This window comes from Pinus tabuliformis, chromosome 5_2 (genome assembly GCF_031772625.1).
Source record: "Pinus tabuliformis cultivar Carrire ecotype Pingquan chromosome 5_2, CPIR1, whole genome shotgun sequence".
NCBI classification, from domain to species: domain Eukaryota; kingdom Viridiplantae; phylum Streptophyta; class Pinopsida; order Pinales; family Pinaceae; genus Pinus; species Pinus tabuliformis.
The window spans coordinates 755570162-755575432 of record NC_142306.1 but is presented as its reverse complement, the minus strand read 5'-3'; the positions used below and the strand labels follow the sequence as shown (position 1 = coordinate 755575432).

The 5271-nt window shown below is 37.3% G+C and overlaps 1 pseudogene; it reads left to right on the top strand.

The window, feature by feature from the left end:
• The first annotated feature begins 506 nt into the window (after positions 1–506).
• LOC149161461 (putative receptor-like protein kinase At1g49730) lies at positions 507–2529 on the top strand (annotated as a pseudogene).
• The last annotated feature ends 2742 nt before the right edge of the window (positions 2530–5271 follow it).

The window sequence follows — 5271 nt, the reverse complement described above, 5'->3', positions numbered from 1 at the left end:
TTTTAATGAAACCCCTTCATATAACTAGGTTTACTTGTTAATAATGTTTGGTTTGTTGGTAAAGCAGGGTCATTATTAGTTTTCTTTCCAAGAGAAAAATAATCTTTATATAATATATATTTCTTTTAAATAATATCAAATATTTGCTCCATATTTTTTGTTCTTTATCACTTTAGGGTGTGAAGCCACAACTCACTTTTCATAATATTTCTTCTTTTGTTATCGGCTGAATATTAGTAGCCACTTGGAATGTTGGTGGAAATGTGCCACCCAATGATTTGGATATTGAGGATTGGCTAGGTAAACAAGAGAAAGCATATATGTTTTAAAAAGACACGACAAAAGCAACAAGAATGAGCACTGGCCCAACTCATTCTCACGATCAAGATCAATTGGATGTCTCATCAATAAAAAATAATCAAGAAGTTTCTAGCAATCAAAAGTTTAAAAAAAGGTCAAAAGAACTAAAAAGGAAGCACAATTTGGAACCCAATAACAACAACAACATGGGGTTTGTTTGCTTCCAATCCATGAGCTAATGGTCTCATACATTCTATTATTTTTTGTCTTCTTCCTAGAAATCAACATCTTACAGAGAGGTTTATCATATACAAAACAATTATTTCCCTAAAAAATTGCATTATACCCTTTTTGAATAACTTGATTAGCACTAAAGAGATTATGTTTCAAACTTGGGGCATAATACACATCTAATTTTAGTTTTGTTTTTGTCAACATATTAACCATTATTTTTCCCATAACATTTAAAATATTTTCTAACACCAAATTATCATTAATCCATAATAAATCATTTAAATTTAAATAATTTTATAAAATTTTAAAACACCTTAAAACCAAAAATATTATTAAATCTCTAATAATCTCTAATAATTAATTTGATATTTTGCCAAATTAAATTTATAAGACAAATGATCTACCTTTGCATATTAATTTAATTTAAATAGTAAATGTAAATATTCAACCCTCAAATAATTTAATTTAATTCTTTATGGATTTAAATATTAAACCCTCAAATTGATGTGAAGTTTTTTCTCATCCACATTTCAAAATATTCCAATTTTATATCTTCTTTAATTCCAACTCCTAAAATGACAAAGACATGTTAACCCATATTGTGCTACTGTAGCAATATATAGGCCACAAAAGAGTAAGGGGTCAAAGCTTTAAAGATTTTAGGCATTGGCATTTTTTCAAGCAGTTTTGATACGATGATTAAGAGAGCTGAAGTTTGAGCTCAGTCAGTGTAGCATTGAGCCTTTCCTTGGACATTTCACCTCAGTAATGCACGGATTGGCCTTCGGATTTTGTGGTGTCTTGGAAGGAGCTTTTTCCTTGCAGATGAAACTAGTTGTCTGCTTCAATTTGGCAACTTGAACTTCACAAAAGTAAGATCTGCATGCTTGACTCCATACAGAGGAATATGTTGTCAATTTGTAAATGCTATAGTAGTCATTTCTATGTCACGATACACAAACATCACAGGCGAGTTTGCAATTCCGTCATCATCCTCTGCGATTTGTCTCGAGACAATATCAAACACTCTACAGTCAAATGGAATTTCATCCAATGTAATGGCATTATGTGGCTTGGGTACAAATATTACTGCTAATTTTCATTGTAAAGGTCGTAAAAATATTGAGGAGATGGAAGGCATGCCGAATTTCACGGAAGTGCAACTAAGTTGTGTGCCATCACTATCATCGACCGATAATTGCAAAAAATGCTTGAATGCTTATTTTACATTTCTTCACAACCTTGAAGGTGTAGAGGATAAGGTGACCTTAAGCATATGCACGGATGCTACCTTTGTTACCATAGTCAGCTATGGTGATTCAAACTTTGCAAATGAAAAAGCAAGTTGTTTTTTAATGCTCAAGGCCTCGAACATCAACCCCGTCTCACAAAGAAATGGGACCGTACTTGCACTAGTGTCTTCAACATCAATATCTTCTAGTCCAAGCCCATATTACTCTCCAACTGCTGCTCACTCCATAAGGAAGGCTCGCTCCTCGTCGCATTTGGCAGACATTATTGCAGTTGGAGTTACAGCAGTGTCACTGTCACTTTTATTTCTATTAATACTTTTGATACACAGGAAAATGAAAGAATTGGAGAACCCAGATACTGCAAATCACTCTCAATGGAATAGAACTTTGAGATCAAATACACGCAGGAACTTGCATGAATGGAACAAAGGGCCACAATCCACATTTCAGCCGCAGGGAGATTAGAAGGGTAACAGATGATTTCAACACTATTATTGGCAAGGGAAGATTCGACATTGTTTATAAAGACCGATTTAAAGATGGACTTGTTTCTGCTGTGAAGTGAATGAACAAGATTGCTCAACAAGATGAATTTTGTAAAGAGATGAAACTGTTAGGGCTGTTGTTGGTCACATTAATAGGATTTTGTGCAGAGCATCATGAAAGGTTTCTCGTTTCACAATGCACACAATCCAAGAGGGAACAGCGTAGCATGGTTGGTGAGCAGTGTGCCGCAGCGTGACTTGACAGATCCAACGGTGGAAAATAAAAGTCAAACCAACGGTGGAGAACAAAAGTTGAACCAACGGTGGAAAACAAAAGGTAGACAGTGAAGATTCAAAAAAACACCTTCGGTGTAATTATGTTATAACGGGTGGGCTGCCCGTCAGCGGACCCGACCCCACACAGTTTCCAAGTGTCACCGGAGGCGGCGAGGCTTGAACCAGTCCAGCACGCCTCACAAAACGACAAACTATACATGTCGAAACAAAACAAATGCTAATAAATTTGTTAAGTGTTAGTTACGAGGACTAAAAATTAGAAGCCTGTTATGACAAGTTGGCCATTGGTGGGGTTTATAACCCCGGGCCTCGTGCGCCCAAATACTCCACTACACCGTTGGGCCAAACGACCTTGTTGTAAAGTCTGCCTAGAAAAACCAAATATAAACTCTCCTTTTTTCATTCGATGGGGAAAGCGAGTGGCAGACCAGCGAACCTTTGGAGAAGGACAGGTGGAACCATGAGCCAAGTGCCAGAACTGTGCATGGGCATGATTTTCGAGAAGAAGAATATTCCCTGATGTTTATGAGGAATTTTTGAGATTTTTTGGGAGGTAAAATTTTATAGTCAGAATGTGATCAAGTTTACAATCATTTTTCTCATATTTTCGTAGAGAGTGTGATGGTGAATTCAGATTTTTCATCTGAGCAACATAATTGCAGGTGCCCCACAACAAAGAATCTCTGAATAATCTTAAGGGATCTTCAGAGTCCTTTGGAGGCTGAAATTCGTCAAAGTGAGAATGTAGCCAACTTTATACTCAAAAGTTTCAGAATTCCGCAAAGATCATAATGGTGAAGTCAGATTTCTCATTTGAGCAGCAAATCTCTAGTCAGCCAATGGTGCAGAATCTTTGGAGAATCTAAAAGATTCCCGAAGGCCCAGAATTTGACAGTGTCAGAATTAGACGAATTGGTAGTCAATTTTACACTACTCGACACCAAAAATTTAGTGGTGCAGTCAATTTTTGCAGCTGAGCCTTTAATTTTTCGGCCGACTTCAGAAGTGAAGGTACATGAAGTAGTCATGTTATGTTTCCTTTTATTATTGCTGAGATGATGTATTATTGTTGAGATCCTTATTTGATACTATGTTGAAGGATATTTATTGCCACATTATGTGATATTTCATTAGCTTTTCATGTTATATATTTTTGTTGCGATCCCTGTGTAACCATGTTGAGAGGATACTCGTTGCCATATTATGTGAGATCTTGTTAGTTTGTCATGCTGAAGGAAGCCCATTTTGAGTGAGAATTCCTATAGGGAGAATGTCTTGTGGAGAGACAAGACACTCTTTTTCAGGGCATATGACCTTGTTATAACGAAGAATAGTTCATGTACATCATCATCATTTCCAGCATTATATGAAGCAACCTCCACCATCTAAATACCGGGCCAGAAGATGTAGCCCACACTGCATGAACTCCGTTATCAATATGTTGTGTTCTTGATTTGTTGATCGTCATTATGTTTCCTCTTGTTTAAGCATGCATATGTGGTTCTTTTATTCTCTTTTAAATGCAATTCTAACAACATCACAAAAGTAAAAGATCTTGGATAATTTTGGTAGCTGAAGAGATCTGGATCAAGTTTGATATCAGAGCGGTCTTCTCGCTGATGTGAACTGCGAGCGTGAACGAATGAACGTGCAACAATGGAGGATGACAAAGAAATGTAAGAGGCCTTTCTCAGGATGTACAAAATGGTGGACATAATGTATTAATCTTTTGAGAAGAGAATAGAAGAAGAGGATAAAGAAAGCGCAAAGAATGATGCTCCATCTACACCTTCCAGTGAACGTTCATCACCTTCATCATATTCCCATCATTCAAATGAGGAGATCAACTAGAGCCTTCAAGCAGAGAATGTTGAATTGAAGAGGCTTCTACGAGAAGAGAAAGAGAAGAAGCAGAGACTGCAGCTTCAGCGACAAACCACGACAAAGGCCTTGGAGAAGTTGAAGAGCAATGAAGGCTTAGAGAAGCCATCATCACCTATTTCATAACTAATAGTTGAGGTAAACAATGTTGATTATTCTTCAGTTTCATCTCCACATGATGTTATTTCTGTTGGAAATGTGGAGATACCAATTACAGGAACTGGCATGAGACTCCTTACCAAGATGGGGTACAAAGGAGGAGGACTTGGTGTTAATGACCAAGGCATGACTCAGCCGTTGGAGGTTGTGCAAAGACCTCGATTCACATGTTTGGGATACACCGAAGGAGAATGCTTAAAGGTATTAGAAGCTTCCAAGACATTGTTGAAACCATCAAGGAAAGAGAATGAGGGGAACACATCACCATCATCCCATGAAAGTGCACCTTGCAGAGAAAGAGTTGGGGCAAGCTCTCGTCACTATAATTTCACCAGAGATAGCTAGGAAAGGTATAACAAGTCTCAATATTCTAAAGTTCATTTTGATTACAACCATGTTGTTAATGATGAACATAAATCATGGCATCGAAAACCATGTAGTTTTTGTGGGTTACATAACCATGTGATTGTTGAGTGCTGGAAGAGAATGACAGCACGAAAGAGGATGAGGCGTGAAAGGGCTTCTCCATAGAAGGGAAAGAAGTAGGTTAAGCAAGTCCAGAGGAAGAAGACTTTTTGTAGTCATTGCAACAGAGGTGGTCATAAAAAAGCCACATGTTGGAGGCTCCATCCAGAGCAGTGTCTTAAATACAAAATGCTCGT